We start from the raw sequence: 22284 nt of genomic DNA, 5'->3' as shown, positions 1-22284 counted from the left end.
GGCAGCCAAGAAGGGCTCTCCTCCCCTGACACCAAGATATTAAGCTGGGGTAAAACTCCTGGCCCATAGCAGCAAACTGAAATGGAAACAGATATCTTCCTCCTCTCAACAGTTTCAAGGGAAAAGGGAAGAGTCAGGAGATTTACTTCAGGGTGTTTGGCCAACAGAGCCAGCTTTGATTCTCCACTCTAGAAATTCAACACAGGAACACAGGAAAGAACAAATTGAAACACCTCTATGGAAAGGTGCATTGACGAGCACCATCTGCTGGCTGTTCTGGAAATTGCATGGACAAAAACGTTAAGGTATACTCTATCCTACCTGAGAGCAAATCTGCACCCCGTTACTGAGTCCCTGGTTGGATTTTTATAACTTAAACCAGGCAATTTTAAAGACTTAGAATAAATTGAATCAAATAAAAAGAGGAGCAGTGGGGGACAGAAAAAAAAAATAGGCAAGTAAAAGAAATTGCAAATTTCATAGCAAATTCGCCAATTCAGATGACTCAACACTACAAGCCGTAATAGAAAACAGGAAGAGATGGCCTAGCCAAAGGAACTAACCAGAAGATAATCCTGAAAATATACAGCATTTAAAACAATTAATCAGTGATAATCACACAACTCTCCTAAATCACTTCAAAGAATTTAAAGAAAATATGACTAAAGAAGTAAAGAATATTAAAAAAGATACTGGTTGAGCATAAAGAACATTTTGAAAGCTTGCAAAGAAAAGTAACAAACCTTACAAGAATGAAAGACATGATGGATGAGATGAAAATTATCTTATAGTCACATAAGAGCAAATTTGAATTGCTTCAAGACAGACTTTTTTTTTTCAGAGACATGTTCATTTATTAGAGCATTCCTTAAAAGTAAAAAGTTTCTATATAAGAATAGGAACATGTTTAAATAAATTATATACATCCCTGATGAACTTTTTTCAATCATAATAATCCTATTTTAGAATGGTAAAATTATGTAGTATCAAATGGAAATACTAATATTCCTATTGTAATAAGTTATGACCCATGTTTTGTTAAACCATACATAATCAAAGTGTGTATTAAGAAATTGACTATATGGTTAAAAAAATCAGGATAGTTATACATTAGAAGTTCTCTCTAACCTAAAGAGTTATGGGTACTTTTTTTTTTTCCAAATTCTACTCAATTTATTCATTTTTTTAAAAGATATTACATTAAAAAAATATGAGGTCCCCATTCTCCCCCACCACCCCGACCCCACCACTCTCCCCACAATAACACTCTCCCCCATCATCATGTCACATCCATTGCATCTGGTGAGTACATTTCCGGGCATCGCTGCACCCCATGTCCCGTGTTCCACACCATAGCCCACACTTTCCCACGTTCCATCCAATGGGCCATGGGAGGACATACAACATCCAGCAATTGTCCCTGGGGCACCACCCAGGACAACTCCAAGTCCTGAGAATGCCTCCACATCTCTTCTCTTCCTCCCATTTCCCACACCCAGCAGTCACCATGGTCACTTTTTCCACATCAATGCCACATTTTCTCGATTATTAACCACAATAGTTCATGAATAGAATATCATTAAGTCCACTCTGATCCTTACTGTATTCCTCCTTCCTGTGGACCTTGGCTTGGTTGTGTCCATTCCACATCTATGTCAAGAGGGGGTTTAGGTTCCACATGGATATTGGATGCAATCCTCCTGCTTTCAGCTGTAGGCACTCTAGGCTCCATGGTGTGGTGGTTGACATTCTTCAACTCCATGTTAGCTGAGTGGAGTAAGTCCAATAAATCAAAGTGTAGGAGCTGAAGTCTGTTGAGGTCAGGGCCTGGCTATCATATTGTCAGTCCAGAGATTAAGAACCCCTAGATATATCTTAAGCCCCAGCACCAACTACAATTCCAGTAAAGTAGCATGAAAGGCTTGTGAAAAGAGATCCCATCCGAGTCCAGCTCCATCATGCAGAAACACCAGCTCCAAAGAAGGGCCAAATGACATGGCAGTGAACCCCATCTGCCATGACCATAGAACCAGTGAGTCTCTTTAGCCCTCAAAAGGACCAATACATGGGGTTGTATCTACTTTATCTGTCTCTGAGACTCTGCTCAGGTGTGCATAAGGGCAATCCTTCTGACAACCTCCTGACTCTTTTTTAGAGACTCATAGCCATATAAACTCATTTGTCCTTTCCATTTCCCCCTTAATTTAGGTCAAACAGCATTTTTAACTCCTGTTGTTATATGTAAACAGTGATATTCTGCTGGTCCACATTGAACCTTTAATTCAAGGTAATTTTCTAGTTGCATCATCAGCTGGTATGAAGACAGACTTAATGATTTTGAAGACAGAACATTGAACTGGAAAAGAAAGGAAAACAGAAATATAAGAGAATGGAACAAATGGAAAAGAGTCTCAGGGAACTGAATGACAAGCAAAATGTACAAACGCTTGCATTACTGGTGTCCCAGAAGGAGAAGAGAAAGGGAAAAGGGCAGAAAAAGTATTTGAGGAAATAATGAATGACAACTTCCCAGCCATTATGAAAAACATAAATATCAATATCCAAGAAGGCCAATGCATCCCAAACAGAATACATCTGAATAGACATACCCCAAGAAGCCTACTATTCGGAATGACAAATATCAGAGATAAAGATGGAATTCTGAAAGCAGAAAGGGAACAGAAAAGCATCACATAAAAGGGAATATTAATAAATTAACACTGATCTCTTATCAGAAACCACGGAGATGAGAAGAAAGTGGTATGATGTACTTGAGGTATTGAAAGAGAAAATCTGCCAGCCAAGAATTCTGTAACTAGCAAAATTGTCCTTCAAAAATGAGGGTGAGTTCGAAATCTCAAAGACAAACAAAAACTGATAGAATATATTACCAAAAGAACAGAATTACAAACGATACTAATGGGTGTGCTGCAGCCTGAAAGGAGAAAACAAGGGCAAGAGATTTGGAGAAGAGTTTAAAAGTGAGATTTTTAGGAAGGGCAACCTAAAAAATATGAAAACAGACAAAAGAAAAATATGACAACAGAGAGCCGAAGGACAAATGAATGAAGTAAGCTATGTTCTTACAGGAATAACATTGAACATTAATGTACTGAACTCCCAAAAGACACAGACTGATTGAATGGATAAAAAATTTGAGCCATCTATATGTTGTCTATAAGAAACCCACCTTAGACATAAGGACACAATCAAGTTAAAAGTGAAAGGTTGGAAACAGGTATTCCATGCAAATATAAACAAAGAAGAGCTGGAGTAGTAATACTAATATCTGACAAAATAAATTTCAAATTCAAAACTGTTATGAGGGATGAAGAAGGTCATTATATATTAATAAAAGGGGGCATTTCACCAAGAAAAGATAACTATACTACCTAGTTATGCACCTAACCTGAGTACCCCAAAATTCATTAGGCACAGACTGGCAAAACTGAAGGGAGAAATAGATGTTTCCTCAACAATAGTTGGTGTCTTCAATGCACCATTCTCAGTATTAGATAGAATATCTGGAAAGAGGATAAGTAAAGAATCCGAGAACTTGAATAATGTGGTAAATGAACTAAACCTAACAGATATCAATAGAGCATTGTGCCCCAAAACAGCAGGATATACTTTCTTTTCAAGTACTCATGGAACCTACTTCAAAATAGACCATATGTTGGGCCAAAGAAAAGCCTCAATAAATTTTAAAAGATTGAAATTGTGCAAAACACTTTCACCAATCATAACCGAATGAAGTTGGAAAAGAATAATGGACAGAGAAAGGGAAAAGTCATAAATATATGGAGATTAAACAACACACTCTTAAACAATTAGTAGGTCCAAGAAGAAATTGCAAGAAAATTCAGCAAATGTCTTGAGATGAATGAAAATGAGAACACAACATCAAAATCTATGGGATACTGCAAAGGCAGTGCTGAGAAATAAATTTATAGACCTCAATGCTTATGTTTAAAAAGAAGGAAGAGCTAAAATTGAAGATCTAAGTGCACACATGGAGGAATTAGAAAAAGAACAGCAAACTAATCCCAATAAGCTAAAAAAAAAAAAAAAAAGAAATAGTAAAGAACAGAACAGAGATAAATGAAATTGAAAATAAAAAACAATAGGGAGAATAAACAAAACCAAAAATTGGTTTTCTGAGATCAAGAAAATCAAGAAAACCTTAGCTAGACTGATAAAGAAACAAAGAGAAAAGACACAAATAAATAAAAGCAGAAATGAGAGGGGGACATAACCACTGACCATGTAGAAATAAAAGAGATTGTAAGGGACACTATGAGCAACTGTATACCAAAAAGTAGATAATGTAGAGGATATGGTTAAATTCCTAGAAACACACAAACCACCTATACCTACACCCTGGTAGAAATATGACTTCAACAAACAAATCACAAGTGAAGAAATTGAAACATGCATCACAAACCTCCCAAAGAATAAAAGCCCTGAACCAGAAGGTTCACAGGTGAATTTTACCAGTCATTCAAAGATGATCTAAGATCAATCCTGTTCAAGCTCTTCCAAAAAACTGAGCATAAAACAAAGTTACCACACTCATTCTATGAAGTCAACATCACCTTAATGCCAAAACCAGGTAAAGATACTACAAAAAAGAAAATTACAGACCAATATCTCTAATGAATATAAATCAAAAATCCCCAGCAAAATACTTCCAAACTGAATCCAAAAGCATATTAAAAGAATTATACACTATAACCAACGGGATTTTAGCCCAGATATGCAAGGGAGGTTCAACACAAGAAAATCAATTAGTGTAATAAAGCATATTGATAGAATGAAGAAGAAAAATCACCATAATGCTCTATATTGTTACAGAAAAGGCATTTGACAAAATTTGGCACTCTTTCTTGAGAAAACCAATCCAAAAGATAAGAATAGAAGGAAGGTTTCTGAATGTGATAAAAGGCATATATGAAAAGCCTTTAGCTAGCATTGTACTCAATGTTGAAAGACTGAAAGCTTTCCCTCTGAGATCAGGAACAAGACAAGGAGGCCCACCATTGCCACTGTTTTTCACCATTGTGCTAGAATTCTAGCTATATCACTTAGGCCAAGTAAAGGGAAAAAAAACACTCAAATAGGAAATGGGGAAGTAAAACTTTCACTATTCACTGATGACATGATGCTATATCTAGAATCACCTGAAAAATCCACAACAAAGCCACTAAAACTAGTAAATGAGTTCAGCAAAGTGGCAGAATACAAGATTAGTATGCAAAAATAATACTGTTTCTATACACTACTGATATGCAATATGAGGAGGAAATCAGAAAAAAAATCCACTTATAATAGCAACTAAAATATTTAGGAATAAACTTAACCAATGACCTAAATGACCTGTATTCAAAAAACTACAAAACAGTGCTAAAGAAACCAAAGAAGACAAATAGATGGAAAGACATTCCATGTTCATGGATTGAAAGAATAAATATCATTAAGATGTTAATTCTAACCAAACTGATTTACAGATTCAATGCAATCCCAAAAAAATCTCAGCAACCTTTTTTACAAAAGTGGAAAAATCAATGCAGACTTATTTGGAAGGGTGAGGGGCCACAAACAGTCAAAAAAGATCTTATAAAAGGAGAACAAACTTAGAAGACTCACTTCTGGACTTTAGAGCATATTAATTAGCTACAGTGGTAAAAAGAGCATGGTACTGGCATAAAGAAAGACACACTGACCAATGAAACCAAACAGAGAATTCAGAAATAGACTTTCACTTCTACTGCAAGTGATTTTTGACAAGGCTGTCAAGCCCTCCCAGTGGGGCCAGGACAATGTATTCAACAAATGATGCTGGGAGAATTGGATATCCATATCTAAAACAAAGAAAGAACACCTGTGTTCTGATAGAGGAAGTGCTTTGCTAATTTATATATATATATATATATATATAGAGAGAGAGAGAGAGAGAGAGAGAGATTGATATAATAACTCAACTCAAGCATAAAAAAATACACAGATATAAATTTATTTATTTTATTAAACTTTTGTTAGTAAGTGGGAGAATATAAAATAAGCAAATGATTGTCTACAAACAGTTCAACTGCTGTACCATATCCTTTACAATATATAAACTATAGCTATAAGCTTACCAAACCGGGGGACACACCGGCATATTTGGTCCACCTCCAGAAGCCCTGAATCAACAGCCGATACCAGAATCTTGATTGAAAACAACACCTGTGTAAAATACCCTCATCCAAGGTGGGACTTCAACTGAACTGATCAAGGACTGCCCCTTTTATTGTGCTCATAATCAGTGACCTTGATAAAATAGATGCCAACTTATGAGTACTGTGTCAGTTCCAGAGGAAATGGCCAGCCTCCTTAGGAAGGAACACAATATTCCCTGGGCAATACAGTCCAAGGTCTATACACCAGTCCCCAAGACAATGTCCAGCCTTCCCAGAGAGGGACATAATACTCCCCAAAATGCACCCTATCTGCTCTTATTTGTACAAAACATGTCTGATGTGCCCACTGTCCTAGTTCTCATCATTCCTCCTGAAATATGAAAAGTGCTAACCAGTAAAGCATCGGTGTGCTGATTAACAAAGATTCCTGCATGTTTTTTCACCTTTAGGTTTGAACAATACTGACTAAATTTTTCCCAATATAGCCCATATCTCAATTCTTATACAAAAATTAACTCAAAATGGATCAAGGACCTAAATATAAACTGACAACCATAAAACTCCTAGGAAAAAAAAAACATAAAAAAAAACCTACAAGATATTGTGATAAGTGGTAGTTTCTTAAATCTTACACCTGAAGCACAAGCAACAAAATGTGTATATATATATATATACACCTCAAAATTAAATACTTTTGCACTTCAAAGAACTTTGCCCAAAGGGTGAAAATGCAACAGACTCAATGGGAGAAAATATTTTGCAATCACATATCTGAAAAAGGGCTTAATATGCATTATATACTAAAAGATCATACAACTCAACAATAAATCCAATTTTAAAAGGGGCAAAAGACTTGAAAAGACAATTGTCTAAAGAAGAAATACAAATGAAATACATGAAAATATATTCAACATCACTAGCGATTTGGAAATGCAAATCAAAACTACAATGAGATATCATTTCACATCTATTAGACTGGCCACTGTTAAAAAGTTAGAAAACTGTAAATGTTGGAAAGGATGTGGAGATACAGGAATTCTTATTCACTGTTGGTGGGAATGTAGAATGGTACAGATATTGTGAAGGACTGTTCAGAAGTTCTTACAGAAGTTGAATTCAGACTTACGATGTGACCCAGCAATACCACTACTAGGTATATACCCAGAAGAACTGAGAGCAGACATTTGAACAGACGTTTGCACACTTTCATGATTGCCAAAATTTGGAAACAACCTAAGTGGCCATCAACTCAGGAATGGATAAATAAATTGTGATGTATACACACAAAGGAATAGTAAGCAATGATAAGAAAAAATGAAGTTTTGAAGCTTATGACAACATGGATGTACCTGGAAGACATTGACTAAATGAAGAAAGCCTGACACAAAAGGAATAATACTGTATGATTGTGCTATTATGAACTAAACATATTGTGTAAACTTATGGAGCTAATAACTAGAATATATGTTACCTGAAAATAGAAGGAGTGTAAAGAATGGAAAGCTGAGGGTTTATTAGTGCAGAATTGGTAAAAAAAAAAAAAAGTTTGTATATCTTTGGAAATGAATAGAAATGGTGAAAGTATTTCATAGTGTTTGCAACTTGCAGTACTATTGTATGGGTATGACAGTGATTGAAAGGGAAAGTCTAACATCATGTATATTACTAGAAGGAAAGCTAAAAACTGTAACATGAAACTCTATGAGACAGTAAAAATGTATGTAAAACATGAATATGGGTGATATTTTATATATAAAACTGTTTTTGCAAAATATAAATACTCATATACTAAAGAGAAAGAAAAAGAATAGCAGCTATGTATGGCAGGGGAAGCATAGAGGGATTAAGAGGTAATGATATTTTTTTGTTTGTTGTGTGTTTATCATTATTATTGGAATAATGAAAGTGCTCTAAGAATATTTCAAGTGATGATTGCACAAATATGTGATTACACTGAATTCCACTGATTGTACACTTTGGATGGATTTATGCTTTATTAACATATATCAATAAAATAGATTTGTTTTTTTTTAAGTGCCTTATATCTTTTTAGAGGTACACACTAAATGCATGTTGCATGAAAGAGAAAAACATTCAACATAAAGAAGTTTGTTACACTTCATGAAGATACATCTATAAAATTTTGTAAACAGAACAATGTGCTGCCTTCCCATACTGTTATAGAATTATGGAGAAGTTTAATCTATTACATGGGTAATTATAGATGCTGTTCTTCTCAAAAGAAAATCATTGAATCAATTCGTTATCAACCAGCAATGATAACGAAAAGCATATATCATCTCCTACCCAGGGTACTGATGGTCTCTAAGTGTTGCCAGAAGACAAAAGTCCACTTACAAGAAGAGTCTGAATGACTGGACTGAACTTCTGCCATGTCTCTCATTTTAGGAATCTATTTGCTGAGCAAACTTTTGCAAAACAGTAAGAAACAAGCATGCAAGCTATAAAGAAAACAGAAAAGAAATGATAGATATATAATTGAGAAAAAGATATGGAAGGTGGAAACTTATAAACCGTACAAAGAGAAAAAAATACCCTACTTTCAAGGGCATACAAAATACGGCCAATGGAAATTGGGGAGCGGATGTGGCTCGTGCAGTTGAGCATTTGCTTCCCAAGTGGGAGGACCCAGGATTTAGTTCCCAGTGACTCTGAGAAAAATGGAAACAAACAACAAATTAAACGTAAAAACTAAATCAAGGGAGCTGATATGGCTCAGTGGATGGGCACCAACTTCCCATGTACAAGGTCCCAGGTTTATTTCCTCGCCACCAGTACCTAAAAAAAGAAAAAAGAAAAGAAAGCAATGGAAATGAATCCAAAAAACATTTTCCATCTAGTCTCTCATGATATGCTAACATATCTAATAGCATCTGGTATTATTTTTGTTTTGGACACTGTATTTTGAATGGTATCCTAGAAAGAGTTTTAAAAATACCTATTTTTAAAAAACATTTTAGTCTTTCTAGTAAGCAAAAGCACCAGAAAAAATATGGCTTAATAATTTAACTGCTGACTATTTTAGTTTCTACTTCAAAATGGAAAATATCAAAATAGGAAATAGAAATAGTTCCAAAAGTAAGGTGTGGATGTAGAGCAAGTTCATCAAGACTGGAAAGAAATAAAGGACTGGATTAGCAAATTAATGAATTTTGTTGTTCATGCAGTTAATTTCCAATATTGGTTTTAATACGTCCTAAAATAAGATCACTTCATTACAGCTTTATTTTATAAACAACCCAGGGCAATTTTTTTTCTGGATCCCTTTGTAAATGAACTGTGAAGTGAATTTGTTCATTCATTGTATAAGTTATTATACCATAAAGTTAATATTAGCAACTGTTTATGTTACAGTATTCACTGTGCAAAGCACTGTTCAAATCACTTCACATAACTCGATTTTGACAAAACCGGCACAAGTGGTTGAGTAACTTGCCCAAAGTTACCTAGCTAAATGATAGAAATGTTTTCAATCCTAAACATCTCAAATCATCAATATTGCAGAGCAAGTTGTACAATAGTTTAGAGCTCAAAATACCTTTTTTCCTGTGAAATTCAAGTTCAGTACAGGTGGGCTGAAGTCCACCTCCATTCAGGGGATATATTCTAAAGATTTGGAAATAAAGAGGAATAAGCATGGTCATTTTGGTTGCCTGCTTGCTTCTTTTGAGTTCCCATACCTGGTGGTTAGAAATGCAGTCACTTTGCTCCAGACATAGCTCTAATTATCAGGAGTTCAACAGAATTCTAAAATAAAAGCAATCTGAATTTTAAATACTTAAAATAACTATGTGCCATACAGCTTTTGGGGACAAAAAAGGGTTTCACACTATCAAGCATAAAGTTAAAGGTTTCAAACCATCCAAAATGCCAGAAATAATTATTACAGAATTTCAAACTGAAATTAGCTAAGAGCAACATTTTTTCCTTACATTTGACAGAATATTTTAAGATAAATTCAGATTTCCATTTAGTGTGTGAATTTCTTATATGAAAATTATTACAAGAAGTGTTTATAATAGAATCTAAGTCTCTACACAAGGTGCTTAAATGGAATGCACCATTTCAGTCAGTGTTCATTCTGATGGGAATCTTCATTTCTAATATTTTCTCAATCAATTAGAAACTGCAAATATCAAAACAGAGAATTTACTATGCATGACAATATTCAGCCAAAGAATGCTTATTACTTTAAGTTAATAGTAACATATCTTGAAGGGTCACAAATTTTAAAGTCTCATAGGTTTTCACTATAAAATGCTATATTAACCTGTCAACTCTCTTATGGTTAGAGTATATTGTATAAATTAAAATATTTTTAAATTTATGATAATCTTTTTTAGCTTTTTTTTTCTTCAACTGTAAAGGCCTATAAAATATAGGGAAGAGCATACTTCTAAATTGAATATATCAAAATAAGTTAAAATACTGAAATAATCATATAGTGGGAACTTTGGTTTCAGTTCCAACAAGTAAAGAGCTTGGAAATTGTCATTCCTGCCCTCACAAGAAGAAAAAAATGCTGAGAAAATGAAAAATCAGTGACATCAGAGAAATGAGGTAACCAAGTAAACCGTTACTGTAAAATCTGGAGAAGGAGGTATAAATCTCAAAAGGCACATCTAAGGTCTACTTACCTGGACGGGAGCCAGTAGAGCCATAAACTAGTAGGGATACTTAATTTTAATAAACTGCTAGAGGATGAGTGTGAACTTGCATAAGTGAGAAATTCCTGGGGGATGAAGTATTACGGAATCTGCATATTATTATGGATTTTACCTCCAGGAACTACCCACTCCTCTTAGGTTCTCACAGAGAGCAGCCAAGAAAGACTTTCTTGTAGCTCTGGCAATGAGAGGGGGGAAAGTAGCCATTTTGAAATAATTCCAAAGCTTTCTCAATAAAAAAGGCCTGTTATACTACAGGGAAAGGACTTTACCTAAGACTTATCCCAACTAGGGGGAAAGAATTTCCCTGCCTCCAGCACACTTTAGGCTTCCTATCTCACCTAGGGGCGAAGAAAACATCTAAAGAACTAGATAAATTATAAGATTGTACAATACTTATCCTTTTTGGTTGGTTGAGACTTTTATGGGCTCGAGGAAAATCATATACTTAGAGCTAATCCATCCCTGTCCTATGGATGAGAATATATTTTAGGTGGGAACTTTTGAATTTCAGTTAAAGCATGGCCCAGAGTAGATAATAATTCTCTTATTGGATCTCCTTATAAGTTGGATGAATATGGAGAAAGGATGGATATGAAACACACAGGAGAGAAAGAAAGCCAGAGGACTCAAGAAGCTGAAGGCAACAACACACAAAAGAGAAGGGAGAGACCAGCAGGTGTAGTGCTGGGCCTTGCCAAGAGAGAGGAGTCCAGAATCACTGGCAGCTGGTCTTTAGGGATAAAGCATTGCCTAATGATGCCTTAACTTGGACATTCTAGCATCGAAACTATAAGCTTACAGCCTAATATACCCCTTTGTGAAAGCAAACTCATTTCCAGTATATTGCTTTTGGCAGCTTGCAAACTAACACAGATTGTGGTATCAGACATGGGATGCTGTTATCACAAATAACGAAAATGTGGAGACGGGTTTATACATGGGTAAAGGGAAGATTCTGGGAGAATTGTGACCTGCTTGATAGAAAATGCCTAGATTAATTTGGAGAGACAGTTAGTAGAAATACAGATGCTAAAGGTAATTCTGATGAGGTCTTAGACAGAAATGATGAATGTGTAACTGCCAACTGGGAAAAAAAAGTGACCATTGTTTTTAAAAAGTGACCTTTGTTTTAAAATGGCAGAGAATTTAGCAAAATTGTATTCTGATTTTGGATGTAGGGCAAAATTTGAAAGTAACGAGTATGGATATTTAGCTGAGGATATTTCCAAACTAAATGTGGAAAGTGCAGCCTGGCTTCTCCTTGCAGCTTATAGCAAATTGTGAGAGGAAAGGGATACACTGAGAAATGAACTCCCAGGCACAAAAATATCAGAAATTGATGGTTTGGAAAACTCTGAGCTTCCAGAGTTGAGTCCCCAGAAAATAGTGTGTTATGTGGGCACTGAACATAGAACCAGCCAGCCATTTGCGCACAAGTCAGGATTGGAAATGCAGTTATTTAGAGATGATCTGTGGAAACTCTTACTGTCTGACAGACTTAGAACCATTTCCTGCATGCAAAACCAAGTTTATTCTATGATTGGTATGAATGAAACCACTGCCAACTTGGATTAAATGAGACAGAAAAGAGTCAGATTAAAGGAAAAAGGGCACCAAAGGCAGAACCATGGAAGGTGAGGTCTGGACTAAAGACATCTTTTCAGGCCAAGAGAACAAGCCAACCCATGTGTATGGAAAGATTGAGTATGCCCTGGTACTTAAGAGAGCAGGCATTCTGGCCTATTGTTCAGGAAGATTACTGCCACCCCAGGCTTCAGAGAGGGTAGAACACTTTTCCCAGGGATTGGGAAGAGTTAGGCCACCACCACCCCACTGTTCTGAGGGTGTTGAGATTGTCCCAAGGATTGTGTCAGGTCTCTACCTCAGTTTCCTCAGAGTGTAGAGCATATTCCTCAGGGTTTAGGGAGAGTATGACCATCACCCCAGTACTCTCAGATAGTGGAGCCTAGAATTCAAGTTTGGCTGCCAGCCAGATGCTTGATGAGGGTGGAGCTGAGAACATGGCCCCTGTGCAAGCCCTAAGAAATAGTGGCACTGCCCTCCATCAGGTCTCAAGGACAAAGCATCATTCTATAGATTACCTTCAGACTTTGAAATCTAATGGAGTAAGTGTTGCAGGATTTCAGAACTGTTTGGAGCCTGTGACCCCTGTTTTACTTCCAATTTCTCCCTATGGCAATGGGAATGTATAACCTATGACTGTCCTTCATTTGTATATTGGAATTAGATAACTTGTTCTAAGTTTCATAGGTCCACAGCCCAAGGAAAATTTTGCCCCAGGACAGAACACACTTATAAATGATTTTGATAAGACATTGTACTTAATATTGTTACTAAAAGGATTTTAGGTTTTGAGATACGTGATGGAATTAATGTATTTGCGTATGGAAAGAGCAGGTCTTTTGGGGGTCAAGGTGTGGAGGTGGGATTTTAAGTCTTTTCTGGATCCCTGAAAAATCATGCCCTTAGAAAAAATTCATTCTTGTGGGTGTAACTTATTGTTAGGGGGAGCTCTTGATTAGGTTACTTCTGTTGGAGTGTTGCCAAGGATGGGTCTTAATCCTTTGACCAGAAACTTTTATAAATAGGATGAATATAAGGAGAAAGAGAGAAAGCCAGAACAAGCCAGAAACTGAAGGCAGTGAAACCTGGAAGAGAAAGGGAAGAACAACAGACACCACCCATGTACCTTGCCATGTGAGAAAGGATTCCAGAATTGCTGGTAGCTAGTCATTAGGGAGAAAGCATCACCGGATGATACTCTGATTGGGGCATTTTTCTCAGCCTTGAAACTGTAATCTTGCAGTCTAATAAATCCCAATTGCAAAAACGAACCCATTTCTGGTACATCACTTTTGGGAGCTTACAAACTAAAATACCCTCCTCACACCTTTTTACTATACCAATAGGATTTCAGGTTTCACATCTCTTTCACAGATGAAGGAGTTGCAAATAAAAATTATATTTGAGGAAGTGTTGTTGGGTAAGGCAAAAGACAAGAGAGGAAACAAAAAACAAGGACAATAGAAGAATTTGAAACCTCTGAAATCTACAACTATAACACACAGTCATATTAACATAAATTCTCACATTTAAGACCTTCTTGCTTCAGTTCTTATCACCTGACACACCTTGTTTAGCTCTCATACAAAATTACAAGCCATACCAAAAGGCAAGAAATACATTTTCTTATGAATTGTATTTGACTATTTTATTGGCTTTTTTTTTTTTTTTAAGAAATTTTGGATCACAGTAGGGTTACAACTGTGGCAGGGGAGGATCATTGGTGTGGGGTGTCAATGATGGGGGATACATGGGAGGAAACTTACCTGGTCATACATATAAGGTATATAAATTAGTTCAAAAGTTTATGGGGCATTGTCACAGTGGTTGCAGTTTCACACATTAACTGAAGGAATATCAAACTCCCATCCTGGGGAGCTCTGCCACATTCTCTAATGGAACATCAAGAATCCCCTCTAATCACTAATCACAATGATTAGAGAAGAAAGGTGGTCCATTGACAGTCCTTTGATAATGATGAATGGGCTTTTGAACATTTACTCCTGAAAGGAGAATTTAGCTTAGTATAGGGTGCCTAAGAGTTGCCTCCTGGAGGCTCCTTTTTGCTCAAATGTGACCTTTCTTTAAGCCAAACTCAGCATATACATATATTACCTTCCTCGCAGTGTGAGACATGACCCCGGGGATGAGCCTCCCTGGCACCAAGAGATCACTACCAAGTACCAACTAGCAATTCAACAGGCAAAAGACCTTGTCCAAAAGGGAGAAAAAGTAAAGAAAGATGAGTTTATATAGATAAGAGACTTCAGTGTGAGTTGGGAGGTCATTCCAGAGATTACACTTATGCATGTCTCAGCAGTATCTCATTGACTGCCTCAGTAGATACTTCCCCAAAAAGGGGGGTTCCTGAGGGCTCTGGAGATCTCCAGACACTATAGTCAGGGCAGATAGCGCAGGGGTTTGGTTCCTTGCCAATGGGCCCTATTTTGGAATTTATGTTCCCCAGGGTGACAGAGTTGGACTCAGTTGTGTTTTCCCTACACATGACTTTTCTGTTTTTCTATTTGAACTTCTAACTAGTACTACAGTTGGTAGGTGTATGTCCAAGAGACTTAACTCTTTGGTCTGTCCATGTGCCAGCTGGGCCCTGAATCTCAACGGAGTTGCAACACCAACTTTCCAGTTCATTTGTCTCAACCAGGACAACTAACAAGGAGGTCATTATCAATAACTACCATGCCAAGGAACCGAGAGAGTCTACATTTGCGAGCACGTGAGTTCCATCCCTTAGCCCTAATGGATCACAGCCCTTTCTTAATTAGAGGTGGAGTAGGCATCAACATCAAAAATCCTCAGGATTTGGGAATAAACTATGGACTAAAATAGACTTAGTGGTATTCTACCGTAGACTTACTGTGATTCTAGCAGTGGAAGAAATTATATCATTGATGTGGAGGCAGTTGCCACTGGAGGTTCTGAGGGCAGGAGGAGGGAAAACAGGTGCAATGCAGGGGTATTTTGGGAATTTGGGAATTGTCCCGAATGACATTGCAACCACAAATAAAGGTCAGTATGTATTTTGCTGTAACCTACAGAATTGGGTAGGAGAGATTGTAAACTACAATGTAAACTTTAATCCATACTTATCAGTTATGCTCCAAAATATGATCCTCAATTGCAATGAATGTACCACATTAATGAAGGAATGTTGCTAATGTGGGCAAGTGTGGGAGGGGTAGGGAATGGGGCATATGGGAATCTCCTACATTTTTCATGTAACATTTATGTAAGCAAAGTATCTTTTAAAAAGTAATTTTTTAAAAGGCAATAAATAACAGAGACTAAAGACACTAAGAAAGCACCCAAGCTATATGATACTGATTTTGGAATTTTCAAAGAGGGAATTTAAAATGACTATGATCAATATGTCAAGCATTACTATAGAAAAAGTAGGGCAATCTGCTAAAACAGATTAGTATTGTGAACAGAGAGATGGAAAATCTAATAACATAAAAAACAGTGCTAGAAATAAAAAAAAACTAACAGAAATGAGGAATGCATTTGATTGTCTCATCAAATGCACATGACCTAGGAATGGAGATAGCTTGAAGTTATGTCACAAGGGACTTACTAAACTGAAAGGAAAAGGAAAAGAAAAACAGAACAGCATATCCAAGAACTGTGTGATGATTTTGAACTATGTAACCATTGTATATTTGGAATACTAGGAGAAGGGAGAACAGCACAGAAGATATATTTGATATAATAATGGTCAAAACATTTCCAAAATTACTGACAGACAACAACTCACAGAACTAGGAAACTCAGAGGACCCCAAGAAGGATATATATTTTAAAAAATTACATCTATGGATTATCATATTGAAACTTAAGAAAAAAAAATAGAACATTTTGAAAGATGCTAGAGAAAAATAAAACACCTGTAAAGGAACAAGATAATATTTATAGCAGTCATCTCATAAAAATCTGTGCAAGTAGAAGAGTGGGATGAAATATTTAAAGTGTTGCTGGAAAAAAGTTCACCAACCTAGAATTCTATATACAGCTAAAGTATTCCTTGAAAATGAAAGATAGACATTCTCAGATAGACAAAAATTAAGAGAATTTATCATGAGAATCACCAGAAAACCTGGCCTCCAGAAAAAATATTCTTAAGGCAGAAACTCAGACATAAAGGAAAGAAGAGGCAAAATATTTTTTAAAAATTTTCAAATCCTTACTTGTTCTACTATAAAACAATTTATAATTTATAAAACTGATAAAGGTAAACAAAGTATTGGGTGATTATAGCATATTCATATATGAAATGAATGACAGCGATATTGTAAGGGGTGGAAGAGCAGAAATATCCATACTCAGTTTACTCATGTATACTGCAAAAAATGATGCAATATAGTGTTATTTGAAGGAGTGCTTAGATAAAAAGTGTATTGCAAATTTTATGGTAATCATTAATTTTAATTTTTGGAAGTATAAGTGACATGCTAAGAGGAGAGAGAAAACAGTATATAAAGCGGACAATCAAAATCATAGTAGACAGAAAAGGAGGAGAGGGAAGAAGCTGTGTAATGAACGAAACTTATAAGCATTATAGATATCAATAGAAGTATAGCAGCTATCGTTTTCAGTATAAATTGTCTAAATACACCAATTAAAGAACAGAGATTTCTAGCTGTGTACAAGAAGCACACTTTAAATATAAGTATAAAAGGATGGGAAAAGACATACAATGCTAATATTAATCAAAAGAAAGCTGGTTTAGCTATATTAATTTCCAACCACACAGCCATTAAAACAAGAAAAATTATGAGGGATAAAGGGGAACAATATAAAATGATAATGGATTCAATTCTCCAAAAAGACATATAAATCCTTAATAATTATGCAACTAATAATATTGCATAAAAATTTATGAGCCAAAATCTGACTTATCTGGAAGGAGAAATAGATAAATTTACTATTATATGAACAATTCTACAATATTCTTTCAGTAATTGATAGACGCATCAGTCACAAAAAGAGTACAGATACAGTTGAACTGAATAGCACTATTAATCAACTTACTATAATAAACATTTTAAAATTAATCTATCTGAAAGCATCAGAATACACATGATTTTCAAGCTCACTGGAACTATTCACCAAGAAAGACATATTCAGGGCTTAAAACATACCTCACATGTAAAAGAATAGAAACCATACAGATATGTTTTTGAGACCACAAAGAAATTGACATAGATATAAATAACAAAAATAAAAACTGGACAATCTCAAATATTTGGATAAAACACACTTCCAAATAAAGCAGAATCAAAGAAGAAATTTCAAGAAAAATTGAAAAATATTTTGAAATTAAAGATAATAGAAATACAACATAAAACTGTGAGATGCAGCAGAAGCAGTGCTAAGAGGGAAATTAAATGCATATATTAGACATGAAGAACTATCTAAAATCAATAATCTGAATTTCTGCCTTAGGGAGTCAGGGAAAGAAGAGCCATTTAAGCCTAAAGCAAGGAGAAGAAATAATTAAATTTACAGCAGAAATCAATGAAATTAAAATTAGGAAAACAATAGAGATTATCATTGAAATAAAATAGTAGATCATAGGAAAGTTCAGTAAAATTAATTAAGCTCTACCAGGCTAATCAATAGAAAATGGGTGAAGATATAATTTCCAATATAAAAAAATGAAAGACAGGTCATTACTAATGATCTTGTACACACTAAAAGGAAATAAAGACTACCACAGATAATTCTATGTCCTGAAATTTGAATACTTAGATGAAATGGATCAATTCCTTGAAGAACACTATGAAAACTCACAGAAAAAAATTATAGATAATCGAAATAATTCTATATCTATTAAAGAAATTGAATCATTATTTAATATCCTTCCAAAAAGAAAGCACCAGTACCACATATTTTAATCAGTGAGAATTGCCAAATATTTAAAGAAAAAAATATGGCCTATTCTCCACAATCTCATCCAAAAAAGAGAAGGAATGATCTTTAGCTTATTCTATGAGGTCAACATTACCTACTAGTAAAACCAGATAAAAACATTACAAGATAGGAAAATCTACAGAACAATCTATAGATCTACATACGTCTCATGAACATGAGACTTTTATATCTATATATAAAAGTCCTCAATAAATTATTAGGAAACCAAATACAACAATGTGCAAAAAGAATTATGTGCCACAAAAAAGTGGAAATTATTTCAGGTGTGAAAGACTGGTTCAACATCAGAATAATCAATAAAATTTACCACATCAGCAGGTTAACAAGGTAAATCAAATGACTGTATCAGTTGATAAAGAAAAGCATTTGCCAAAATCCAACACTCAGTCATTATAAAAACTCTCAGAAAATTAGTACTTTGTTAAACTTGAAAAAGAAAAACTACATAAAAACCTACAGCTAACATCATTTTCAATGCTAAGAAATATATCCTCTCTCACCACTTCTGTTCAACATCATACTGGAAGACTTAATTAGTGCAATTGATAACAAAATGGATATAAAAGGTAAGACAAACAGATTAGAAAAGGAGAAATAAAATTGTCTCTTCACAGATGACTTGTCTATGTAGAAAATCTCACAAAGTCAACAACAAACAACAATAAAAACTTCCAGAACTAATAAGCAAATACAATAAGATCATAGACTAAAGGTTAATATGTAAACGTCAATGGCTTTCCCATGTATTAGCAAGAAACAATTGTACATGGAATTTCAAAAAATAAAACAAACCATTTACAATAACATCTAAAAGATGGAATATTTAGGTATGAATTTAACAAACAATATACAAGGTTTGTATGTTGCAAACTATAAGACTGATGAAAAATTTAAAAACTTAATTGAGTAATTTGGGACTGGAACACTCAATTATGTTAATATGTCATGTCTTCTAAACTTGAGCTATAAATCAATGGAGGAGAACAGACAAATCTCCTGTGCAGGAGAATTCCAAATAATTTATGTGATGTAGACACTTCATTTTCAGGGGTGGGGTGGGGGAGTTGCATACACCATGCTCTTCAAGTATGAACTGCACATAGTGACTTACTTCCAAAGATACAGTTTTGACGGGGAATTACTAATAAATTTAAAGCGGAAAAACCTGAAAAACATTTCCTCATTCAGATGATCAAGGTTAACAATAGGAATAAGTCATGTTGATAGTACATACCTGTGATATAATGTGATAAAAACGGCACTTTACCTCTGTGGTTTTCCTCACAAAAACCCATAAGCCCAGTTTAATCAAGAGAAAAACATCAGACAAATCCCAACAGAGAGACAGTCTACAAAATACCTGACCAGTGCCCTCAAAACCGCCAAGATGATCACAAAGAAGGAATATCTGAGAAAATGTTGTAGCTAAGAGTAGCCCAAGTTTACATAAGATCTAAAATAATGTGATATCCAAATAGAATCCTGGAAAATAAAAAAAAAAAGACCTAGATAAAAAACAAAAATAATGAATAAAGTAAGGAATTTACTTAACAATAATTTGTCAATATTAGTTTCATTACTTGTGATAAATATGCAATACTAGCTTAAGACATTAACTCAAGAAACTGGATGTGGGTATACGGGAACAATTTTGTAACGTTACTTTTTTTCTGTAAATCTAAAAACTGCTCTACAAAACAAAGTTCACATTTTAAAAATCATATAGTCCTTTATGCATGGAACAATATCATTTTAAATTAAATTATGGCAGTGCATAATCTGGAATCATATAAACATAAGTCCTATTAGGAACTCATGGCATCTGTTTCTTTTCTGTACAGGTGCACTACGTTTGAACTGAATTCTTAAAATCTTGAAAATATTTAAAGGTTCTTTTGTTAAGAAAAGGAGATAAATTAGCAAATGGAAACAATAAGTGAAGATTAAATACTACTAAAATGCTATAAAAAAGAACAAGGAAAAGTGATTATCATTTCCTCTATACATCCATAATAATTTTCAGTTTTATACATTATTGGTTTCAAGTAACATATTAAAAATGATCTGAATGCTACTTACCTGAATAACACTAATAAACATATTTTTCTTATTATTATTTTATTATATAATTGAGAGGAATTTTGAGCATATCTAGTCCTTAGAAAAAGTGAAAAGTAAATAAAAAGTCATCAGTTGGATTAACAACAATGCTCTTTTAGAAAAAGAAGGAAAAAGATTTTTTTCTTATAAAATCCTTTTTTTTATATTTAGATAATGACTTAACCATTTAATTATTTCTAAAATGTTAATAAATACTAGCTCTTAAGATATTTTAGGGTTTTTGCCATAACAGCAAACTATATTAAATAAAATATAACATTATTGTTTAATTTATAAATTTAGATATTAAAAATGTAAACTTTAAAAAGCTAATTTTAACTTAATAGTCTTATAAGACATAATCCTAATCACATAGCTTTAAAAAGTTTCAGGAGCTCCAGAAGTTACAGAAAGTTACACCATATTCTAAAATTCTTGGGTCAGTGAAGAGCCACTTTTGCAAAGTAGAGTTTGTGAAAGTATAATAGGTCAAATATTTTGAAAATAATACAAAACATTTTTTAAAATTAATTTTCCATCTTAGAAATGATAGCATTGTTTGAATGATATAAATATAACGTATATAATTATTAGCTTATATGGACATTAAAAAGCAGTAGTAAAATTATTTTCTACCTTCATGAATGGAAAGGAAACAGCTATTGCAGAAGACTTGAAACAAAGTATTAATATTTAATTTACATGGAGAAATAAGTACATTGAATGAGCAAAATGTTCTCATTTAGCTATGTTAAATAGTGAAGGTGGGAGGTTGAATATTCTATCTAATAATCTTATTTTTTTAAAACTATATGGATTTTTCATATTTTAATATTTATGTCCACTGTAGAAAGGAAAACATATGTATTATGATATCAAGTCTTTACTTTTCATTGCCAAAATATATGTGTTTAATCTCCAAAATATTCTCATTTCTGCTAAGTTTCATTACTGTATGCCTTATGCTTCATTCTGAAAATACCAATATCATGTGGTAGATGCTTGGGCCTTTCTTTATAAATTCCAGGAATTAAATTTTTGTTTTTAATTTATTTTAATCAAAGAAAAATGTGAGACCAGGATTAGAAAAGTTTTAACGTAAAAGAGACTCTGAAAGGTGGAGGTAATGTTACTTCAGATTACAGAGAATAAGGTGACAATTCTTGACTTAAAACCAGAGAACCTAATGAAATTAGTGAATTTTTTAAAGCTATAGATGAGTGTTAAGTGATCAAATGGGAAAACAGGAAGGAATAAGAAATATAATTGAATTTCTCCTGTAAGTACTTCAATAACAGTATCAGAAGGTCACATTTATTTTTGGTGATTGCAAATAAGTTGACTCCAGATATAGTCAATGATATTTTAAAATAATCTCTAAAAGAGTGGGTTTCTTTGGGTGCATTGTCACTGGAAAATCAAGGTGATTAAGAATAATTTATTTAGATGGTAATAGAACCCTATAGTCTTTTGTAAAATGTGGAGAAGTGGATCCAGGTTAAAAAATATATATTTTGATATCAATATCCTAAAATTACTATAGGCTAGAAAATGGCAAAGTGATTAAGCAAGAGTAAAATTTTAAAAATTAAAAATAGAATATGTGGAAAAATTATCCATAATTCATGTTTCTCCAGTGATTCATAACTTCTAAAAATGTGTATGAAACATACTTGTCGTGCATTTATTTTCCAACAAACAAGCTAGAAAATTGATTATCAATCATTTTATAAATTGACAGATATAGATTTCCTCATTAAATAAATTCTTCCATCATAATCC

Source organism: Dasypus novemcinctus, chromosome 1 (genome assembly GCF_030445035.2).
Source record: "Dasypus novemcinctus isolate mDasNov1 chromosome 1, mDasNov1.1.hap2, whole genome shotgun sequence".
NCBI classification, from domain to species: domain Eukaryota; kingdom Metazoa; phylum Chordata; class Mammalia; order Cingulata; family Dasypodidae; genus Dasypus; species Dasypus novemcinctus.
This window is presented reverse-complemented; position numbering follows the sequence as displayed.